The 24,474-nt window shown below is 47.9% G+C and overlaps 1 long non-coding RNA gene across 1 annotated transcript; it reads left to right on the top strand.

Annotated features, from left to right (window-relative positions):
- The first annotated feature begins 19,454 nt into the window (after nucleotides 1-19,454).
- On the top strand, nucleotides 19,455-21,355 carry LOC109249561 (uncharacterized). Its single transcript, XR_002072629.2, has 2 exons — nucleotides 19,455-19,603; nucleotides 21,301-21,355. It is a non-coding gene; the product is annotated as an uncharacterized LOC109249561 (long non-coding RNA).
- Nucleotides 21,356-24,474: the final 3,119 nt, after the last annotated feature.

Genomic DNA, 24,474 nt, shown 5'->3' with positions numbered 1-24,474 from the left:
ATATGGCTTTGCCCCATTCCAATGTAACTGGTGTCCTTATAAGACAAGGAGATTAGGAGACAGACACATAATGGGGGGAAGGACCCAGACAGAACATGGCCATCTACAAGCCAAGGAAAGAGGCCTCAGGAGAAGCCAACTCTGCTGACACCTTGATCTTGGACTTCCAGCCTCCAGAGCTGTGGGACAGTAAATGTCTGTTACTTAACACCCCTGGTCTGTGGTATCTGTTATGGCAGCCCCAGATGACTAATGTAACCACAGTGCAAAGGCCCTGCTCTTCCCTCCCCCATCTCACCCTTCCCCACCACCAGCTCCTTCTTCTAATTGATTTTATCAGATACAGTCAGCCATTTGCAAATAATCCAATTAAAACTTGCCGGCATGATAAAGGTATGCTGGAAAAAAATGTCTAGAACCTATTAGAATTTTCCATAAGGGGATTTGCTGCCGGGGCAGAGTCCGGCCAACTTAAAAAACTCCTAGGCACATCCAAACTACTTTCTCTCTGAATTTAGCCAGGGTTTCCAGGTGAGCCTGGAACGAGATCGAAATCATCCTGTGGGATGGTCTCATGGCCACTAGACTGTGAGAGTCTTTGTGCTAGATTGCCTTGAAGGAAAGGGTACCCATGCACAAGAGGATTTGTGCCTGGAAAAGAGAGAAAAAACACAGGAAAGGCAGATGGGGTCTGACACCAGACTCATTGGGGCCCTTGAAGAAAGAGGGACTGGCAGAGGGCAATGTCTCCCCGAGGGACTCAGCTTCAGAGCTCCAGTGACAAAATGGCAGACAGAACAAGGGAGGGAGATTTTTGCCTGTCTCTACTGTGGTAGGACCGAAAGGAACACTGTCTTGCATTGACAGCACACAAGTTTGTAGCCTTAAGGATACAGGGAGCTATTACCCTGGATGAGGAGTCTAGGAGGACTTGTTCCTAGGTCTGTGTGTGAGGTTTCGAGGGCCGCTCGGCGAGGCTGGAGGTCTTGAGGACATCACCCAGGCAGTCATGACGCACCAGTGGAATTGCAGGTGCTGTTGCTTAAGGAACCTCATTCGCGGTGTTGCTGAATCCTGCGGAGATGGGGGCCCTCAGTTCGGCTCATGTCGAGTGTCCGGGTCAATACTAACTCTCATCGGTTAGGAAGTCCCTAGGTCAGTCTCGTGATGACATCTTCAAAGGCTCATAGCAACAAATAGAAACCTGTTTATGACTTAAGGACACTGTATGTTGATTACTCAGAAAAGCAGAGAAAAATCAGAGAACTGCTTTCTGCTTGGGGACTGGATTATATCTTTGGTTCTGCTCAAATCAGTTCTAACGAACCCTAGCAGGTATGGGGGAAAAAAGCTCTTTATGGAGGGGGGTCCCCAAATCTGACCATGCTCAGGATTTCACGTACAGACCTCAAAATATATACCCTATGAGGTTTTCATTGAGGCCATAAGGTTCCCTTCATAGCTTTTACTCATTTCCTGTCAACCCAGGATCTAAAGTCCAGATGTATCATGACCCTACGTGTCCCCACACCAGTCTGACTTGGGGCACAAGGCCTGGAACTGAATGAATTTCAGTGAAGTTCATGTTCAGCCTGGAGGGGATTCGAATACTCTAGACTTAGCTGCTTTGGGAGAGCGTGTTAAAGAAAGTAGGTTAGCATAGTTCCACTTTGAACTGGAACGTGTTTGGTGTGTGTGTGTGTGTGTGTGTGTGTGTGTGCACGTGCACATGCGGGTGAGTTTGTGTATTGAGGGGAAATGGACCATATTTAATTTAATCAAAAGTATCCCCTATGGAGTGGAGGAAGAGGCATTGGAACAAATGATCAAGAACGCGTGTCCTGCCCTCCAGCAAGCCAGAGCAAGCAGCGAGGCCCAAAGCAGGGGTCCAGCTCCCTGCTCCCTCTCTGGAACTCCACCGGGAGACTGTTGATGGAATGAGCCTGTGACAATGCAAGCCTGCTGAACAAAAGCTAAAAAGATGGGGTGGCATGGTCAGAGTGAAAGTCTGAGGTAGCAATCCTGAGCCTCCCTTGGTGCACGTGGAAGGATCCAGAAGTGTCTCCGACCCTGTGAGAAACAAGAAAGGTAGCCGCGTCAGCTGACCGACCATCTGCCACGAAGGTTCTTGCCACCATAGCCATGGGGCCAGTGACCTCTGGTGCTGCAGAACTTCTGGGCCAGGGATTGACTGGGAATGACAAGCTGAGCCCAAGGAGGGCTCTGCAGCACTGGCAGGAGCTAAGCGGGCTGGCCCAGCCTTGGCAAACCACCAACCGTGCCGAGAACGGATCACAAAAATCATTTATAGAGTCTTCGGCGGCAGAGACCAGATCCAACCAGCATCCCCTCTGTGCCTGGATCATCCATCCAATGTGGGGCACCCTCAGGATACCACACAGACCCAGGAGCCCTCTCTGTCACCCCTGAAGTCACACAACCTCCTGACTCGATGCCCCAACACTGTCATTCGCTCCGTTCCAAACCTGTGTCTCAAGCCAGACAAGGGGGGAGAGGTAGGAGTGTCCCAGGTGATACATTAGTTATCTATTGCTGTGTAACAAATGACTCCAAACTTGAGAGGCTTAAAAATCTATACATTTGGGGAGGCTCCTGGGTGGCTCAGTCCGTTGAGCATCCCACTTTGGCTCAAGTCATATCTCATGGTTTGTGAGTTTGAGCCCCACATCGGGCTCTGTGCTGGTGGTTCAGAGATCCTCTCTCTCCCTCTCTCTCTCTCTGCCCCTCCCCCACTTCCTCTCTCTCTCTCTCTCAAAATAAACGAATACACTTAAAAAAATAAAAGTAAAAAGCTGTAAGTTCTTGCTATCTCGCACCGTTGCTACAAATCAGGAATTCGAGAGTGGCTTCGCAGATGGTTCTGGCTTGGGCTCTCTCGTGTGGGTGCAGTCAAGATGTTGGCCAGAATGACAGTCATCTGGGAGCTTGACTAGAGTTGGAGAAATCCACTTGGAAGATGGCCCCTCCGCTCGTCCGGCAGGTTGCTGCCGGTTGTTGAGAGGAAGTCACAGTTTCTTGCGCTGCTGAGGTACCTTCCTGACATGGCAGCTGGCGTCCTCCAGAGAAAGTGATCTCAAACACCAAAGTGGAAATGGTCACGTTTTAAGTGGCTTAGTCTGAAGTCACACACCAGGACTTCTGCCACATTCTTTTGGTCGCAAGAACAACCCTGATGTGATGTGGAAGGGACTACATAAGAGTGCGAATACCAGGAGCTGGGGGTCCTTGGGCGCCATCTTGAAGGCTGAGCGACAAGTTTATTTTGGAATCGATTCGATAATCACCAAAAAAGGGATTGACTGAACCACAAGAGACTGGAAAGTTCCTGGAGGGAGCTGACGTTCGTATGAAGAAACTATTGTATTTTAACCAGGAAATTTTCCATTTTCGCTGGTCTGTCCATAACGAATGGTCTCGAGGAGCAAAGCTGATGTCAGTCATTTGGAAAATACACAAAATTATGTCTGTCCGGTGCGGAGTTTTGATTATTTAAGCAAACCTGTTGCAAGTGTTTACTGAAGGTAAGATGATACGTTTCACAAAGGAGCGTAGTTCTTCCTAGTTTGGGGTTTGTAGTTTCTTTCGGTTCGTATCTCTTAGCTTGGTTCCTGATTACTCTTCTTTTTTTTTTTTTTTTAATGTTTATTTATTTTTGAGACAGAGAGAGACAGAGCATGAACGGGGGAGGGTCAGAGAGAGAAGGAGACAGAATCTGAAGCAGGCTCCAGGCTCTGAGCTGTCAGCACAGAGCCCGACGCAGGGCTCGAACCCACGGACCATGAGACCATGACCTGAGCCGAAGTCGGACGCTTAACCGACTGAGCCACCCAGGTGCCCCAGTGATTACTCTTCTTTAAAAAATGGATAAAGTATTTGATCTTTTCCTTAAGAAATGTACACGATGGATAAGAAAAACAAAAACAAAGAGAAGAGTCTAATTTTGCAAATCTGCCTCCCCAGAGCAGCACACTTCTTGGTTGGAGGTGAAGAGTACCAGGGCAGGGGAAGCGGGTCCTCTGAAGTTCATGGCGTCAAGCACCTAAAGGGTAATCTCAAGTTCCTCGAACTTCCTGAGCACCAGGCAGCCCAGAGCCCATCAGATCGGGATCCCGTTCCTTCCTAGGAAAGGGGGAAAGCCGAACCACCTCCTGAGAAGTATCTCAGATAGCAGTCCTACCCCAGCGGCTTCTGGAGAACGGAAAAATCTCCATAGGACCTGGGGGCTCGGGAGTGTGTTTTCCTGAAACGGGATTCTAATAACATGCCGGAGCTCAGGTTTCCAGTATAATTGAAACCTTTGGTATTAATTGGAGAAGGGGATGGGGTGGAGGAGGCGGGGAACGGGAAACCTTTTCCTGCCATTGCTGGAAAAGTTCACGCTGTGGTTTGGGGGGAAACAAATAGCCCAGTGTTTCGCCTTGGACCTGAAGTGGGGGGAGGTGAGAGAGAACATGCTCTGTTTATTCTGCCTTTTTGGTTGGCAAGGGACCGGAGAGTCGGCTTGGTGCACTGGGAAAGGAATTCCGAAATACTTCTTATTTCAAAACTTGCGGCTTTGCGTCCAGGCACCCAGAGGCCCCCGCTTCATGCACACGTGATGAATGTGTCAATCAGTAGATATCCTGATTTTCCACGGCAGCTAGCGTATCCACATAGACACTCGATAAATAGCGTTCAGTGATGATGAAAGGAAATCATGCAGTCTTTTATATACATAATATCATTGCTACGCCGTAGGGAGAGTAAAGCAGTCCGGCGGACAGAAGTGAGAATGAAAAATAAAAGTTCTCACTTAGCATCCACTTGCCTTCGACGTGTATCACGGCTGTCTGTGCGTTACAGAGAAGTTAATCCTCCCTCCCCTCTTACTGTCCTTCCTGACTTCCAAACAGCCCCCAGCGGCCGGAGGGTTCACACTGGGAGATGCCAGGGACATTGGTTCAGAGAAACTTCCAGAAGGATCTCCAAGAGACTGGACTCTCCAAAGCACCTTAGCCTAAAGCTGACTTCCCAAAGTTCCGGTGTTTTAGGAGCCTTTCCCTCTGGTGTTGACCAAATTGACAGCTATGAACTTTTCGCCTGATTCCTAAACAGGGCTGCTGTTTCAGTTTGCTCATCTGTAAAGTGGATCTGATATGTTAAGGGGCTGTAAATACTACTGAAAAGATATCTAAAGTACCCAGCACAGTGCCTAGAACAAAAAATGTAACTTCTCCCCCAGCCCAATCTATAACAGGAGGGAAATATCTGCCTCGTGAAGTTACAGGGATTCAACAAAAACCGTCTAAAAGCATCGAGCATCGTATCTGATATACAGAAGGTTTAATGGGATGAGCTTGAGATGGTAATCGTAACGACATCATATTTATATAATTATTATTGCTAACGACCTCTACGTCTGTAGTTGAAGAAATGACTATAAAATACGTTTTTGCTCTTTTTTTCTGCACTCCACCCTCTTCCACCCCTGCCCTCACTTACACATCTTCGGGAATCTCCGTGAGTCTTTGAGCTCTGGACATCCTTGCCCCGAGGGGAGTCAATCGATTGTCATGTTTCGGGGGCTACATTTAAAGATAACTGACAGCCAGGCCTTACCTCAACAAGTCAAGGCTCAGCTAGAGGAATGAGTCTTCATGTTGAAGAAGCAGGCAGGACGGACCCAAAGATGCATTTCCAGAGGATAGGATAAGAAATGCGGGAGGGGAAGGAGAGGAGCCAACTCATGTCAATGATGGCAGACTGGAGCTTTGCTCTAAGACAACGTCGGGGAGGCGGCCAGCCCTTCTGTGGCTCCAGCTGGTTGGCCACCCGGGAGACCCCCCCCCCTTTCTGCTTCATGGCCCCAAGTGCGTCCATGGGGATCTCTGTGGTATCCCGGTATCGCCCAACGGATACGAAGCGGCAACATCACAGGAGAACAATAACCTTGAAGTCCGTGACCCCGGTAGGCAAAGAAGCAAGCCTCCCTGCTCCCTGCCTTCCCTTACAGCCCATCCCTAGCCCATCCTGGAACCCCGAGAGCATAAGAACAAATAATCCAGCAGTTTGAAAACTTCCACCATAAAATGAGGGTTTCAGGATAGAAGAGTTTTGCTATTTTTGGCGGGCACAGAGGGGTGAGGTGGGCGGCACGATTTCTTGCTCACTAGTATCTCTTGAGATAGATAACAGCCTCCTGCAATTTATCCCGCCACTGGTTCTGTTCCCAGGATGTCTCAGGTAAACCAGACACAGCGCATGCACCCTAGGGCCTAATTTCACATGGCCCCCTACCCCCCATGATGGTTAATTTTTTATATATTAGTTGCCCCGGGGCCACAGAACACCCAGGTATCTGGCGAAGCATTTTTCTTCTGGACGTTTCTATGAAAGTATTTTGGGATGAGATCACATTTTGAGTTGACAGATGGGGTCAAGCTGATTGCCCTGCCTGGGGTGGGTGGAGCAAAAGGTGAACCCTGGCCTGAGCAAGAGAAAATTCTTGCCTGACTGCCTGGGACACCGGCTGTTTTCTGCCTTCAGACTCCAATTAAAACATTGTCTCTCCCTGGGTCTTGAGCCTGCTGGCCCTGGGACTGAAACTCTACCAGCAGCATTCCTGAGGTACGAACTCACCCTGCAGATCTTGGGGCTCGCCTACGTCTAGAAAATGTCATGTGAGACCTTGATCAATGGACAACAGCTGAAGGAACTCCTGCGTGGGTCACGCTTTTGTCCAGAAACTTGGGGTCCTTGTTTGTTCTTGTACTTACACACTGCTTCTATTTATACCTGTTAGGTATTCAAAAAATCAAAGGGGAGATCCATTGTCAGGAACACAAAGAGGACCACAGACCTGGACGGTTTTTCAAGTGAGCAAGATACGGTTTCCATCACTACGCACAAAACAAAGCGCTCAGAGCGGAAATGGGTGCCGATTTCCGCAGAAAGGTGCGTCTGCCTTTGAGCTGTTAGGACCGGGGACACGTCCCAAGTTTCCTTTGAAGCCTCGGTGGCTCTGTTATTAGATTTGTCTCGAGCTTGTTGAAAAGTATTTATTAGAGCCCTTCTCGATCCTTCTTCTGTCTGTTATGTCATAACTTTTATGACACGGAAATAACCAAAATGAAGAAGCAGAGACAACTCAGACTCCCAGGACTACTGGCCATTTTCGCGAAGTGCACGCTGGATAATTTATGGGAAGCAGAACCAGTCTGGGGGAGTAAAATAAAGCCCCGCGCGATGCGGCAGTCATAACGAACAAAATAAATTCCATCGTTATGCAGATGTTCCGCGAGGTCTGTCAGGGTGTCGAGGAGAATTTACTCCCTGTCTCTGATGCACAACGCACACAATTCCACGAGATGAAAAACAACGCGGAAGGAGAAGGGAAAACTCGGCTCTGTGTGGTCTCCAGGACGTTTCATTCTCTGTGTGGAGCAGTGCACTTCGGTAACAACAGTGCCTGACGAGCCACTTCTTTCCTTCAACGACAGACAGGGAACCTAGGGAATCTTCTCAATTTTTTTTTTTTTTTTTTTTTAGCCTAGTATTTCCACCTGGAAACACTTACTGGACCCTGGCGAAACAAGGAGAGACTATCCATCTGCATTGTCTTGAGTGACTGGGTCTAGGCAGCTACAGGAGAAGCGAGAATAAAATAGTGGTTGCTTCGTAGAAACCGGAGATCGTTTCCTTTCCCCTCAGCCCGTATGACTTGCCTCCCCCTTTAAAGAAACCCAGGAATGAGTCTCTCCAGTGTCTACCAGTGGCCGTCCACTCGTTGCCAACCCCAGCCAACACCCGCCAAGAGTCTCAGATTCCTGACACTGTCCCTGAGCAGCAATCTCCCCTCACCTCTGCGTCTGCTTTGCTAACATTTCGAGACTGCTGTGGTTCCTTAGACGGTGCCAAGGAGTTAGGGATCCAGGTCTCCCAGCCACCTACAATTATGTGCCTTGGGTATGGTCTGTTCTGTACTCAGCCCCCGGAGTAATTTCACCATAAACCAGGTCTCTCTCTTTTCATTTTATTTTATTTGGAGGGAGGGGCCCCTCACGAAGAATTACTTTCTCCTTAGATGGCTTCGCCATGACTGCCAAACCTGCTCTGCCGTAGAAACCCTTTGTGGCTCAGGAGTATGGATTTGCCCCTGGTAGTTCCATTAGCCAGGCCCCCCCCGCCATCTGGAACGCACCTGATTTGTCCCCCAAATTGTATGTATTGGCACCTTTTCGTGGCCTGCTTCAAAAAAGAAAGAAAGAAAGAAAGAAAAGAACACATAATCTCTACTGAAAAGCAGAAGTGAATATTAATTTCTCCATGAAACGTTCCCGAAGACCCGAAGGAGAAGATCGCTCGCTTCTTCCTTTCTGGATTTGCAGGAACTCACTCCAAGCAGTGGGTAGACAGGTACCCCGAAGTATGCTCGGAAGTACACCAGTCTCCCCCCCCCGACCCCCCCCCCCCCTCCGGCACCCTCACCGACAAGCCAGGCAACTTAAATCTCTACCAGGAGGGTTAATAAAACATCTCTTCTCACCTTCCCTAAAACAAAGAGAATCACACCAGGCGGTGAGCCTGCCGCGCCCGCGGGCCCAGCCTGGTGACCTTTTTTTTTAAGCCAAATAACTCTAACCCAGCGGCTTTATTTAGCTTTGGCTTCTCTCGGTTCTGCATAAATTGACTATAAAATCATAAAGCAAAGCATAAAAGGAGGACGGCACCAGGAAAGCAGATCGGCCACAAAACTCGACGACGATTATACATTCTATCTAGGGCACGCTGAACTCTCTAATTGCTAATTGTGATTTAAATGAAAACATGTGTTTCTTGTTAAATGCATCAACTACGTTTTTAAGCGCCACGGAGGAGGGCCACGCACACCCCGGGGTTCTGACAACCACCGGGCCCAGGCGGTGCCGGGCGCGGCACCCGACGTTGGGGGTGCTGAAGGCGCGGGGCGCTTTCCAAACTAGATAACGTGGCAGAATGAGTGGGGGAGGCGGAGGGGGAGGTGGGGGGAATCTGGGGGAAACGGCTCCTGCGGGGATTCTTCGCACGTGGTGCGCCGCCGTCTCCCACGTGCCCGGTTGGGAAAACCCTGACAAGTTCATCCGGATCCAGCCCGATTTGGAGTCTAGCCCCCCCCGCTTGCTAAAGGTGCTCTGTGGAGTTGCGCAATCCTGACCCACTGCAGCGGCCTCCTGGCGAAAGAGCCGCTTGCCTCTGTAACTGCCCTGCGCGCCCCCCTAGGTGCCAACCCCCCCCCCAGGTGCCAACCCCCTCCCACCAGGTGCCATCCACCAGCTCCCCCAACCCAGAGGCAGTGAACAAGGTGAGGCTCGTGAGAATCGCGTGGGCACACAACACCAGGGGACTTCGCCCGACCGCTGGCCCCAAGCAGCTGCTCAGCAAACATCAGTCTCCTTCTTTCACCGGAGAAGCTCTGTGCTGAGTGATGAGCCTGCTTAAGATTCTCTCTCTCTCTCTCTCTCTCTCTGTCTCCCTCTGCCCCTCTCCCCTGCTTGTGCGCTCTCTCTAGAAGGAAATGAAAGAAAGAAATAGTTCATCAAATTACATTTTGCTTTTTTTTTTTTTATTGTGCTAACAAGAACAATTTGTAAATAGCTTATCCACCCATTGATAACGTGGAAAAACATTTACAAGGCGTTTGGAACTCAGCATTGGTCTATATTCTCCAGAGAAAAGAGGGCCAACAGGAGATATATTTATATTTCCATTTATATTTATGATTTATTATAAGGTACGGGCTCATGGGCTTTGGTGAATCCAAAGGCAGGAGACTGTTGCCCCAGCTCAGTCAAGCAGAGAGAGAATTCTCTCTCACTCAGCCCTTCTGTTCCGTTCGGGCCATCAGTGGCTTGGACGAGGCCCGCCCACATCAGGGATGGTAATCCGCTTTACTCAGTTCGGTATCTCATCCGGAAACGCCCTCCCGGACATACCCGGGATAACGTTTAACCAGATATCTGGGCAACCGTGGCCCAGCCCAGTTGACGTATAAAATTCACCATCACAGAGTCTAAGATTATCTAATGAAATATTGAAAGCCCTGCCCCTGTGCATGCCCTGGGAAGTCTATGGGTTTGGAGTCAGGCAGGTCTGAATTCTGGGTCCGTCACTTACTAGGTCCGGGTCTCTGGAAATTCACATGACGTCACTGAGACACAGTTACCACAATGGCCCTCTGGGGACAATAATAGCTATCTGCTCGGTTCGCTGTGTCTGTCGCTTGTGTGGTTCATGGTGTAACCAGTCTGTCCCATCCCATAGAAGTGCCTATGGGCTGGAATCATCAGCCCCCATCCATGTAGAGCCTGGGGAATTCTGGGGGTTCTGCCTCTGTGGCTGTGACAGGAGCATTGGTGGCAAAGGTCTAGTGACCCAGAGGACTGGGCCAGCGGCTTGGGTCTCTACTCCATCCACTGTTACTTGTGTATTCCCTCACCCTCGTTCACCTTCACCTTCCACCTCCAGGAATACGTGGTCAGAACGGTCTGTCATGTGCTAACTCCTAGGCGCAGAACCCCCCAAATCTTCTCTCCTCTCAGTCTTCTCCTGGAGTCTGGAAGCTTCTCCCTTGGCTTGGTTCTGAGTTAAATTGTGTCTCCCCAAAACTCCTACGCTGAAACTCTCCACATAGCACCTCAGGACGTGACTGCTTTCGGAGATGGGTCCTTTATTTTTATTTTTTTTTAATGTTTATTTATTTTTGAGACAGAGAGAGAGAGAGAATGGGGGAGGGGCAGAGAGCGAGAGGGCAACACAGAATCTGAAGCAGGCTCCAGGCTCTGAGCTGTCAGCACAGAGCTCCCCCCACCACCCCCCCCCCCCCGCCGTGGGGCTCGAACTCACAATTGGCGAGATCGTGACCTGAGCTTAAGTCAGACGCTTATCTGACTGAGCCCCCCGCCAGGTGCCCCTGGAGATGGGTCCTTTAAAAAGGTGCTAAGCACCAGGAGCACGTGTACACAGAGGGCAGGCCGTGTGAGGACTCAGGGAGAAAGCGGCCAAGGAGAGGCCTCAGAGGAAACCAACTGTAGGGACGCCTTGATCTCGGACTTTGAGCCTCCAGAATGGTGAGATAACACACTCCTGTTGTCTAAGCCCCTCGGTCTGCAGTACATTGGTATGGCCGCCCTCGCAGGTTAATACGGGATCGTTAAAACACAAGAGGTCTGTTGATATACCCTTGGGTAGACAGTAGTGAGCTTCCCACAGGCAGTTCCGCTCACCGCTCCGGTGATAACTTGCCTTCGGCACAGCGATCATGGTACCTCCCTGATCCATCACTAAGCTGAACGGAGGAGGCCACACAGGCTTATACAGACAGCCTCCTCCTACCCCGTGAAACACTTCTCGTACTACGTGTCACAGAGAAGCCATTCACTGCGTTCCATTTTCTTCTCCGGGTTTCCCCTATGCCTTAATTTTTCTTCCTCACTGCAGCTAGACAGCCCGTCCCCCCCACCCCGCCCTGGCTCCCCAGGTCTGGTAGAAATGACCCTACCACTTTCTTTCTTGAGTTTTCTTTTCAGGTCTCAAATGTACAGATTTGGACTCATCATACTTTTTGGCCATCAGAACGCTGGGACCATCGGCCCACGCATGGCCCTCTTATAAAAGAATTAAATAACTGATTATTACCATTATGTAAATAAAGTCGCCTGAACTTATTGTCCAACATGAGAACCAAAACTGGGGTTTACAAGTGCTTTACTTTTGTAAAGATACAATTTGGTGGGGGGAGGGGGGTGGGGCGGTCGGGGAGCCTGGGTAGCTCAGTTGGTTAACGTCCAGTCAGGTCATGATCTCGCCTTTCCGGGTTCGAGCCCCGCTTTGGGCTCTATGCCGACAGCTCAGGGCCTGGAGTCTGCTTGAGGTTCCGTGTCTCCCTCTCTTTCTGCCCCACCCCCGCTCATGTTTCCTCTCTCTCTCTCTCTCTCTCTCTCTCAAAAATAAATAAATATTTAAAAATTTAAAAAATATATACAGTCTGTAGGGCTGCCTGGGTGGCTCGGTCCATTAAGCGTCTGACTCTTGATTTCGGCTCAGGTCATGATCTCATGGTTCATGAGTTCAAGCCCCACATCGGGCTCTCTTTTGTCAGTACAGAGCCAGCTTCGGATCCTCTGTCCCCCTCTCTCCATTCCCTTCCCCTACTCATGCTCACTCTCGCTCTCTCTCTCTCTCAAAATAAATAAATATTTTTTTTAAAAATACAGTTTTTTGGGATGCCTGGGTGGCTCAGTCGGTTAAGCGTCTGACTTCAGCTCAGGTCACGATCTCTCGGTCCGTGAGATCAAGCCCCGCGTCAGGCTCTGGGCTGATGGCTCGGAGCCTGGAGCCTGCTTCCGATTCTGTGTCTCCCTCTCTCTCTGCCCCTCCCCCGTTCATGCTCTGTCTCTCTCTGTCTCAAAAATAAATAAAACGTTAAAAAAAAAAATACAGTTTTTTTATCCCACTTATCTACATTCCTCCAAAATGTATTGTTTCATCCACATTTTCAATTTGTTGATACAAACTTGTTGACGTGTTCTGCACTACCCTATTGTTTGGACCCTGCTTGTCTGTCCCATGTCCCCTTTTACTCACAGTGACAGTGCTAATGCTCCTGCCTCCTCTTGCTCTTTTTTGTTTTGAATGTTTATGTATTTTTGAGAGAGAGAGAAAGAGTGCAAGCAGGGGAGAGGCAGAGAGAGAGGGAGACACAGAATCCGAAGCAGGCTCCAGGCCCTGAGCCATCAGCACAGAGCCCAACGCGGGGCTTGAACTCACGAGTGGTGAGATCATGACCTGAGCCGAAGTCGGACGCTCAACCGACTGAGCCCCCCAGGCGCCCCTTGCCTTTTCTTGCTCTTGATGGGGATTGCCAGAGATTATTTTGTCTTTCCAGAGAAATCGACTTTCGGTTTTATTGTTCTTCTCTATTGAATCACGGCTTCATTGCTTTCTACTGTCATTTTTTGTAATCTTGTTCCTTCTACTTTCTTGGGTTTACTCTTTTGTTCTAACCTTTTAAGCTAGACAACACAGGGCATGTGTTTTCAGCTTCTCTTCTTTACTCCTAGAAGCATTTAATGTTGTGACTTTACTGTAATCGCACTTTCGCTGCATGACACAAGTTTCAGTGTGTAGTGTTTTCGTTATCATGCGGTCCTTTGTATTTTTTATTTTATTTATTTTAATTTTTTTTAATGTTTCTTATTGAGATAGAGAAGGATGGTTGGGGGGGTCGGGGGGGGAATAGAGAGGGAGGGAGACACAGAATCCAAAGCAGGCTCCAGGCTCTGAGCCGTCAGCACCATGGGGCTCAAAGTCACGAACCGCGAGATCGTGACCTGAGCCGAAGTTGGACGCCAACCGACTGAGCCACCCAGGCGCCGCCTTTCGTGTTTTTTAAATTTCCCATTGTGATTTCTTCAACCCATGAGTTACTTGGAGGTGTTTTTTTTTTTTTAAGTCATTTTTAAAATCTTTATATTAACCAATTTTATTTCATTGTTTCCTTCTGTCTCCCTCTTTTGTTTCTCCAACGCTGGTCTTGGGCAAGGGAGCCAGCAGTTTGTGCTAAGTCACAGTATTGGAAGGAACCAGGACTCCCTTGACCTTTCTTCCTACTTACTTCCTATCAAAATGAAGCCCAGAGCTCTGCCGGTCTCCTGCCTGCCCCTGCCCCCCAACCAAAGCCCTTCAGCTGAGTCTATATCTGCATGTGCTTCTTTCTTAGCTCAGTGGAGATGGTCCTTTCCATCGTTGAGCTCATGCCCCTGCCTCTTCCACTGGGACTTTCCTTCCTAATGATCTCTTCTCTCTTTCTGCTTCTGTCTCTCCTCTCTCCTCAGAACACAAACATTTCATTCTTTCCTCAATGTTAAAAATAAACTAATAAACCAGGAGAACAATCCCCTCCTTAATGTTGCCTCCTGTCTTCTCTCTCTCACTCCTTGTACCATGAGGTCCCTTCAAAATATCTACTTGTATTCTCCCCTCTCCACCACCTCTGGCCCATCTCTCATTCCACGCTAACCCAGCTTCCGTGGCACAGAGATGGCATGTCTAAAAGCCGGTGGCTCCCAGTCTGCAAATTCAGTGCCTCGTCTTGGTCCTCATCTTGTGACCTTCCAGGGGCACAGGCTGCCCTCGCTATGAGTGCCCTTCTCCCTTGGCTTCCAAGACGTTTTCTCCCTGGTTTTCCTGCCACCTTTCTGCCAACTGCCTCTCAGCCTCCTCTGCTGGTTCCTCTTCTCCTGCCCAGTCTCGCACGTGTGCCACTGAGGGTTCTGAGCTTGACTTCTCCTTGCTGGACACTCTCGGCCTTCCAGTGCCACCATATCCTGTCCATCCTAAGAAGACCCATGGCTTAGCCACCTGAGCTCCTCACCCTGCTGTCTGCTGTTGTCAAGGCCTCAGGCTCAGCGAACGATACGCACTGTGGCCTTTTGCCCGATTCCAGGAGGAGGGAGCACTGATTGCTCAGTGGTCCTTGCATCAGAGGGACTAGTCAAAGTGGGAAGGACCATGTGCTTCCCTTCAAAGGGGAAGGGTTAATGCACCAGGTTCTGGTGACAAAGCAGGGTTAACAGACAGAAGTACATGCCCAGGAACCCTCACTGGTATGTTCTGATCAATGGTTAATTTTTTAAAAAACTGAATATGATCAAACTGATTTTGGACACAGGCATAATTCTTATGGATCAACCTTATAGAGCGGTCAAATTTCAGGTGGTATATTAGCTTCCTAGGTCTGCTGTGACAAAGTACCATAAACTGGGTAGCCAAAATTTATGGTCTCACAGTTCTACAGGCAAAAGTCTGTGATCAAGGTGCCAGCAGGAAGGCTGATGGAAAGTCTTACGGCACCGCTGACTTCACTGCCCCATTTCTGCAGAAAAGGAAAAAAAAAAACAAGTTTAATTTCTAGAGAAATTCAAGCAAAGGAGCCTTGGGCTTGAGGATAGCAGACACAAAGGAGGGTCGGATAAGATGCAACACAAAACAAGAGAATCAGAAAATTCTGAAGGCCCCCAAACCTTTCAAAGCAAGTTAGAAAGGATCAGGAACCCAGATCACTAGTGGATTCTCTGCGGCAAAGCTGTAAGCTGGAAGGTAGTGTAGCAATGCCCTTTGAAATTCTAAGAAGTTTTTCCAACCGAAAATTCTGTTCCACCCAAGTGATCAAGACATTTTCAAATATGCAATGCCTAAAACTTTGCCTTCAATGGCTTGGTGCCCATGCTCCACCAAAACAAGAGAATAAACTAAGAAAGGAAGACATGGGGTGCAGGAACAGAGGATCCCCAAAATGAGAGTGGCCAATGAAATTCTCCAGAGGATGATGAGGACATATACCAGGACAATAGCTGTGTATCAAGTCTAGAGAAGGTGGAGGGCTCCAGGGGAGACATTTCCAAGAAAATCAAAGGATCTCTTTTGTTGAGGAATCTGGTAGAAGTATTAGTTATAGAACATAGAACATTGAACAGTAAATAAACCAGTTATTAGCCCCAGGAAAGTTGTGGAAGGAAGCAAGGTAGGGAGGAAAGGAAGGAGGAGATGAAGACGAAGAAAAAGAAGGAGGAAGAGGAGGAGGAGGAGGAGGGAAGGGGGAGGGGGAGAAGGAGAAGAAGAAAGAGAAGGAAAAGGAGAAGGAAGAGAAGGAGAAGGAGGAGAAGCAGAAGCAGGAGGGGGTGAAGAAGAAGAAGAAGAAGAAGAAGAAGAAGAAGAAGAAGAAGGAGGAGGAAGGGGAAGGAGGGGGAGAAAGAGAAGAAAAAGGAGAAGGAGAAGGAGGAGGAGAAGGAAAAGAAGGAGAAGAAGAAGAAGAAGAAGAAGAAGAAGAAGAAGAAGAAGAAGGAAGGGGAAGGAGGGGGAGAAAGAAGAAAAAGGAGAAGGAGAAGGAGGAGGGGAAGGAAGACAAGGAGAAGGAGGAGAAGAAGAAGAAGAAGAAGAAGAAGAAGAAGAAGAAGAAGAAGAAGAAGAAGGAGGAGGGGGAGGAAGGGGAAGGAGGGGGAGAAAGAGAAGAAAAAGGAGAAGGAGGAGGGGAAGGAAGACAAGGAGAAGGAGGAGAAGAAGGAAAAGAAGGAGGAGAAGAAGAAGAAGAAGAAGAAGAAGAAGAAGAAGGAGGAAGGGGAAGGAGGGGGAGAAAGAAGAAAAAGGAGAAGGAGAAGGAGGAGGGGAAGGAAGACAAGGAGAAGGAGGAGAAGAAGAAGAAGAAGAAGAAGAAGAAGAAGAAGAAGAAGGAGGAGGAGGAAGGGGAAGGAGGGGGAGAAAGAGAAGAAAAAGGAGAAGGAGGAGGAGAAGGAAAAGAAGGAGAAGAAGAAGAAGAAGAAGAAGAAGAAGGAGAAGAAGAAGAAGAAGAAGAAGAAGAAGAAGAAGAAGAAGAAGAAGGAGGAGGAGGAAGGGGAAGGAGGGGGAGAAAGAAGAAAAAGGAGAAGGAGAAGGAGGAGGGGAAGGAAGACAAGGAGAAGGAGGAGAAGAAGGAGAAGAAGAAGAAGAAGAAGAAGAAGAAGAAGAAGAAGAAGAAGGAGGAGGAGGAGGAGGAAGGGGAAGGAGGGGGAGAAAGAGAAGAAAAAGGAGAAGGAGGAGGGGAAGGAAGACAAGGAGAAGGAGGAGAAGAAGGAGAAGAAGAAGAAGAAGAAGAAGAAGAAGAAGAAGGAGGAGGAGGAGGAGGAGGAGGAGGAGGAGGAGGGGAGGAGAGGGGAGGAGGAAGGGAAGGGGAAGAAAGAAATGTGCTATGACTATACATCTCCATTGTGAACAGAATTTCTATGGTCACATGTAAACACCTAATTGTAAGGTGACCGTGTATTATCATATGATGAGGATGTGGGGAGAACATGCACAGTATGGGTGTCTGTGGGTGTCTGTAAGATTTTCCCTGCAAGATTCTCCATATATCCTTTCATACAAAAAGTCAATTGATAATATCTAACTTGGTAAAATAAACAAATAACAAGCATGGTCATTAGAAAAGCAGAGCTAAGTACCAGAAGTACTAAAAGAATGAAAGTGCTAAAAGAATGAAAACTTGGTTGCCTGGCGGTTGGGGCATGGGGTTGGGTTTAGAGGCATAAGATACTTTTCTCTTTATATGTCTTATAGTCAGTACTCTTTGACCTTGCAATTTGTGTACGTATATGAAGTTGATAACAAGTGACATTTACGCTAAACTCTTTTCAAGAGAAGTGCTGAGTATCCTTTTTTAATTTAGGGACTCTTTCAGCTTTGCCCACCAGTTGGTGCTGCTAGCCGATGCCCTGGGGCTTTAGAACTGCCCAGGGACTGACATGTCTCCACCCCGTGACCAGGCACGAGAAGAGAACACTACTGGTGGACGAAAAGATTTTAATTAAGCATCCAGACAAGCACCGTTAAATAGTGAGCGAGAGCGGTTCTCAGCCCTCTCGGTGTCCTGTTTCTTATCTGCTTGATTGAATAGTAGAGAGTGTACAACTAAGGATATCTTTGTGGACCAAAAAGTGAGAGAGGTTGGGTTTTGTTTATTTTTAATCCCAGTTTGTAAACCCCCAATCCGATTAAACAGTCCCAATTGTCCAGATGGGTGGAAATGATCCATCTGGGAAACAAAATGTCTAGTAGGCTCCAAGATGATTAGATGCTTTCAAGTCTGGGGTTTTGGCCGCATCCACCCAAGAAAGACTGAAGTCCAGCGCTCAGACAAGCTCCTACTTCCAAGGCTTCTGTGAACCTCCAAGCCTGCCCTCCGATAAATACTTCTCATCGGTAGAAGCAGCGCAGAAAGGCCTGTCTGGAGAATATTCTCGGGTTTTTTTTTTAATGTTTATTTATTATTTTGACAGAGAGTGTGAGTGGAGGAGGGGCAGAGAGATGGGGGGTGGGGGGTGGGACAGAGGATCCAAAGTGGGCTCTGTACCGACAGCAGCAAGCCCGATGCAGGGCTCGAACCCACGAACCGCGAGATCATGACGAGAGCCGAAGTTGGACGCTCAACTGAGCCACCCAGGTGCCCCTGGAGGAATCTCACTTAACATGAGGGTGAGCCTTGGTGGAAGAATGAGGGCCTTGTCCTTTTCCATGAATGTTTAGAGCAAGCTCTGAGGAAGCAGCCAAAAAAACGTTCCCAACCTACGCCCCACCCCCCCACACTCACACACCTCAATCAGAGTCAGGAATCCAAGAGTGTCAGTAGAGTCTCTTGCCCGTGGAGCTGGCCTGATGGAAGTGCCCAGCCTGCAAAAAGCAAGGCTACTGGGTGCACGCCATGATGACGATGCTGTCCCTATTGATCTGCAGGTTTGGATCACTGCCTGGCCTCATCAGCGAGTGACATCAGCACGGCCGGGCATGTCGTCTCCACCTGTGAACCCGGAACGCACTTCTGAGGGCAATGAGTGCCAGCTCGCAAAGCCTCCGTACCCGCCTTCCCCACCCCCGATAAACAGTATACTTGCAAAGATGCAGAAGCCTTGCTCCTTCGAAGGATGTGTCTTGATAGCTTTTCCATGTAATGCAAAGAAAATAAAGGAGACAATGAAAAGCCTCCCGTATACGTATTTCCCCCATGGAACATTTTGGTGCTAATCTGACAGCAGGGGAGTGTACTGATCCTCCCTTAGAGAAGTTTCCAGCTCTAATGACATGGAACATACATGCTTGCATGAGCACATTTTGTCTGCATTTACACCAAGCTCTGAACAGGATGGAGAGCAGAAATCCTCACTGGAAGAGACGAGTGCCTCTGAAATACACCCACCTCTGGCCTGTCTTTGAGTCCTTCTGCTTGCCTCGTATTTGAAAAAGGGAAATGTAATTTTCAAGCCAGATCAAAGGTAGTCAATAAGTATTAGACATTTTGGCCAAATCCTAAGTAATTTCGTGAAATTGCACCCACTTTAAAATATTGAGTTACGGTTTTCAAGCCTGAAGAGAGTCCATTTTTAGACTTAAAAAAACTTTGGTCAAGGCCTTAGGGGAAAAAAAACGTTAAGTTTCCATATTTTCAAAGTGGGTCAGCCATGGTTTTCACGTTTGTTTGTTTGTTTCTGCTGAAATTCACAAGGCCTCTGGAATCAGCCATGTTGAATAAATAAAGATGAGGCAAACGAAATGTGATCTGAGATCTTGTCCGAACGATCTGACGTTCTTCCAGGAGAAGAAGAGCCTCTATCATCCTGAAGTTGTTTCTACCCCTTTAAAGTCTGGCTCAAATTTTACCTACCTGGAAGCCAGTTCTAAATATACATCCTGGACCCTTGAAGTGAAATATCCACCTTGTCCGCCGTTATCGCCTACGTTCTCAGACACGATTATATTTGTCCTTAATTGTCCTTGGGGTTGGATGACTCTTTGCGATGTTTTTTTTTTCTCAAGCCTACACGTCACCCACTGTTTCTAGAATGTGATCTCAGAGAGCAGCCTGGGTCTCCCCGGGGCATCCAGAACAAGACTCTATCCCCAGCTGCCCCACACGGTTCTTGTCCACCTCTCTCGCTGCGTGTTTGTGCTAGTCACAGAAATACGTATACTGTTTGATCGGCTGTGGTAGAAACGCGACTAAAAATCGCGTGAAAATCTTATGCTTGGAGAAACATATTAGGTAAGGATTTTTTGGATAATACTCAAATCTCTGTAAAGGGCATGGTGATTCTATAAACTGTATTAGATAAATACATTATCAGCAACAGTGGTTGTTAAATAAGCAAAACTACGATTAAGATAACAGCTGTGATAAATGGCTTCACATAAACAATAAAATACTTAGCCGCCTAAAAGGAACAGGAGAGCGACGCCTGGGTGGCTCAGTCAGTTAAGCTTCTGACTTCGGCTCAGGTCATGATCTCATGGTTTGTGGGTTCGAGCCCCACGTTGGGCTTGGTGCTGACAGCTCAGAGCCTGGAGCCTGCTTCGGATTCTGTGTGTGTGTGTCTCTCTCTCTGCCCCTCCCCCACTCGTGCACACAGGCGTGCTCTCTCTCCCTCTCTAAAATAAACATTAAAAAGATTTTTTTGAAGGAACATGATAAATTCAAAGAGTATAAGAGTAGAAACCAGAACACTGGTGTTCTCATTAAAGGAATCTTTAGTTTCCTTGTCTTAAATTAAAGGGAGCCGATGTGATCTTTATGAAATGTGTAGGATTTAACCTGCCGTGTTTACTTCTCTTTGTAAAAGTTGTTTCTAAGCTTACGGAGGTATCATATGACCCTTTTAAAAATGACCTCTCCCTATTACCTCTTCCTGCCAGACCCCTTATGCACTTCCATATGCCGTGTGTGAGTACATGTGCACGTGTGAACACACGGGAATCTTTTGGGGACGTAGAAGGCATTATTACATACGTATTGTTCGAGCTTTACTCTTTTCACTTAATACCTGGCACTTTCCTTATCAGTACATTCAGATGTATGTCATCCTATGAATGGGCATCGTATCACAGTTGTTCCTCTATTAAAAAGCCATCTATGTTGGACCTTATTTTTTTTTTTTATTTTTGATATTACACATAGTGCTTCCGTGAACATCCTTGCACATACATCTTGGAGCATGTATATAAATACTTTTGTAAGACAGTTTCTGGATGAAACATATCTGGGGCAAAGACTTTGTGTACTTTTAGTTTTGATGGTACTATTTTATTTTATTTTATTTTAGAGAGAGAAGGAAAGCCCAATGGAGAGAGAATTTTAAGCAGATTCCACACTCAGAGCAGAGCCCAACTTGAGGCTCGATCTCACACCCCTCGGGTCATGACCTGAGTTGAAACCAAGAGTCAGACACTCAACTGACTGAGATACCCAGGCATCCACTGATGGGTACTTTCAAATTAACTTTTTAAGGGGCTTTGCCCTCTCACTGACGGTATCTGAGAGTGTCTCTTTCTTCACATAATTTTTTTTGTAATGTTTATTTATTTTTGAGAGACAGAGCACACGCAGGGAAGGGACAGAGAGAGAGAGAGGGAGACACAGAATCCGAAGCAGGCTCCAGGCTCTGAACCGACAGCACAGAGCCCCACGCGGGGCTCTTACTCACAAGCCATGAGATCGTGACCTGAGCCAAAGTCGGACGCTTCACCGACGGAGCCCCCCAGGCGCCCCTATTTCCTCATAGATTCACCAACACTGGATGTTATCACTCTTTTTATTGTCTGCCTCCGTAATACATAAAAAGAGATGTTCTAATTTGCATTCATCTGATTAGTAATAAGGTAAAAAAAACCCGCTTTTTATTAGTATTCATTTTCATTTACCTTTTTTCTCTTTTGTATGTGTTGGTGTCATCAAATGTCTGACAGTCTTACTGAACATTCCTCCTCCGGAACCAATTAATAAATGCAGCCGTATCAGTGACCGGATTGCATTTCATTTAATCTTCCTTTCCTCGGTGAGTCTTTCCCCTGAACTGGAGGGCTTGGGTGGAAACGAGGAGCATGTGGCGGGGGCCGGTACAGCCTAGTGGCTTCACCATTTCCAAGGCAAGAAGGGTCTTTGCTTGACTTCTGAGCCGAGTTGCCTTTCTTTCCGTGTTTTCTCTTCCATGCTGTTGTGAACATTTGAGTCCCAGCTTTGCTCTCCAGCCTCAACCACTAAACTAGGTCCTTCCATTTATTTGAAGAGTAGCTCCGGGGGTGGGGGTTCGGGGGGGGGGCTTCGGTTTGGGAGCAACTCCCTTGAAGCCAGCCAGCCTCTGGGGGCCACGAGGGAGAAGGGTGTGATTGTCCCTGCTGTCCTGGAGACAGGCCTCCTTTTGTTACTCACTGTGTAAGTCACTCACAAGACCACTCTTGCTCTGGCTGGAGTTGACTGTGATTTCTGAAAGTCTCCTACCTCTGAAACGGCCTCCTCTTTCATGTGTTCTGGACTCCAATTCTCCCAACCCAGCCCATCAAGTGACCCTTAACTGGGGGCAATTTTATACTCCTTCCACCGGGGGGCATTTAGCAATTGGAGACATTTAGTCGTCATGGGCTGGGGGGGGGGGGGGGGTGTCACGACTCTGTAGCGGGTGGAGGCCAGAAGGGCCGACGATCATCCTGAAATGCACAGGACAGTCTCCACAACCAAGAATTATCCAGTCCGAAATGTCCATAGGGCCGAGTGGGAGAAACCCTGATCGAATCCCATCCACTTTCTATTTGAGTGTGCTCTTTCCTGTTCCTCTGAAAGCACTTCTGCCTTTCTTATTTTAAAATATGGTTTTGTTTTTGTTTTTTGGAATTTCAATAAGATTTGGTAAGAGAGGACAAGCATACGCATGAGTTCAGCCTGCTATCACGAATGAGAAAATATAGATTCTGTGATTTTGTGAATACACTCGGAGTACAGAATGAGGTGCAAACATTCCCTAACCACACGGGTTCTGACTTCATTCTTTAACTCTTCACTTCCTGCTACAGTTTTGCCCAAGTGACAGCTAACAAAAATGAATGGGTAGCCCAATCTGAAAGAGCCAGAGATTTCATATTTTTAAAAGTGCTGATATGTACGAAAAGGAAAAATCACTTCCCTTTTGTCGTCTTGGTGATAGTAGGGAATTTTCAGGCTGCTTGGGCTCCGGCAGTATGTTTCCAAATTTGATGTTTCGAAATGAGAACTCACATCCCCAGGGAGACGGAATGTTGTAGCGGAAAGAGCCTTAGAGACGATGGAGTCTGATGGATTGTGACTTTAATGGCCTCCGTGACCTACACCCTGTGTAGCTGCCTTCCACGTTGACTCTGGGCTCAGCCAGGGATCTGGCTTTAGCCACCAGGACACCAGCAAATGCGATGCGTCACTCACGTCGTACGTCACCGGGCTTGATAAGCGCTCGGGCGTTGGGCCATGCTCCTTTCCGAACAGTGCTGCCCCACGTCAAAAACTCAGAACGTTCTGCTGGAAAGCCCACATGAGACAGAACTGAGGCATCCTGGCTGACATGGGCATAAGGTCACCTCGGTCTACCCAGCCTCAGCTGGGCTGCCAGGAGGTGGCATCTACATGAGTGGGCAGCAGTGAGACCAGCAGAAGAACCACCCAGCTAAGCCCGGCTCAACCGCAGAATTATGAATAAATAAATGGGGGTCGGCGTAAAGCCGCTGACTTTTGAGGTGGCTGGTAACACAGCAACAGGGAACTGAAATTGAATCCGACGTCTTGCTTTTAGAGAGGAGGCAGCTGAGAAAGTCATGTTCTACATCGAGGCAAAGTTGCCAGGCCAGCTGCGTAAAAGTATAATACAATTCCCATAATATACCCGAAGTGCTACTGATGCCCTTTCAACTGCTTCCTCAAACCCACGTATGAAGGATGCATTCCCGGTCTCCACCTCGCAAGACAGGTTTCTATTCTAAACACACCTTTCCCCCTTCCTCCGTGACTTTACCGTCACCACCACAAATGGGGAAAAGCGGGGAATAGGATGCGTGAGGGTTACTTCTGGACACCAGCAACTCAACTTTCCACTGGAATTGTGATAATACAAACTCCTCACATTCCGATTCTGCGTTAACGAGGCATCCCCGCCGGGTTTTTCACACTTCAGGTGTTCTGAAGTAAGTCGCTGGTCAGGTAGTCAGTCCCACAAAGGCTCAGATCTCAAAGAGAATAAAAAAATTAACGCTTATAAGTGTTGAGTATGGAAAGGGTCAATCTTAAGTTCTGACCTTTCTTTCTTTCTTTCTTTCTTTCTTTCTTTCTTTCTTTCTTTCTTCTTTTCTTTCTTTCTAGTTTATTTATTTTGAGAGAGAGAGAGAGAGAGAGGGGGAGAGAGACAGAACCAGTGGGAGGGGCAGAGAGAGAGGAGGGGACAGAGGATCCAAAGAGGGCTCTGTGCAGACCGCAAAAAGCCCAACGTGAGGCTCAAACTCACAAACCATAAGACCATGATCTAGGCTGAAGTCAGACGCTTAATTGACTGAGCCATCCAGGTGCCCCTTAAGTTCTGATTTTCTTAGTCAAGTACTACCCGTCTCTCAGCACCAAGTGTTTTCCCCACCCTGACATCTCCTGAACGATGTGGCTCAGAAATGTCATCGTTACTCAACAGATGACTGTGGGCTGGATCCCACGGATACCAAGAAATTTCAGACATACTCTTACTTTTTTAAGCTTTACTTATTTATTTTGAGAAGAGAAAAAGAGCGAGTGGGCGAGGGGTAGAGAGAGAGTGTGGAGCCTGAGGTGGGGCTCCAACCCACGAACCGTGAGATCGTGACCTGAGCTGAAGTCGGACGTCTAACCAACTGAGCCACCCAAGAACCCCTACAGACGTCCTTTTAGACCTCGAGGAATTTCTAATCCAAATGGAAAGAAGAATAACATACCCATAAGAAATCAATAGAACTTATATTTGTTTAAACAGTTATCATCATACTGGTTGTTAAATTATTCAATTACTTTCCTCTGAACTGCCTTAAGTACCCTGAGGGCCCCCTCCCCTTACTCGGTGTTCCTGGCTCCTCCCCCGGCCTCCGGACCTCTCCCTCACT

Source organism: Panthera pardus, unplaced genomic scaffold, assembly GCF_024362965.1.
Source record: "Panthera pardus isolate Hobbes unplaced genomic scaffold, ASM2436296v1 HiC_scaffold_17, whole genome shotgun sequence".
NCBI classification, from domain to species: domain Eukaryota; kingdom Metazoa; phylum Chordata; class Mammalia; order Carnivora; family Felidae; genus Panthera; species Panthera pardus.
Note: the sequence above shows the minus strand (reverse complement) of the source record. Positions and strands in the feature narration are given on the sequence as shown.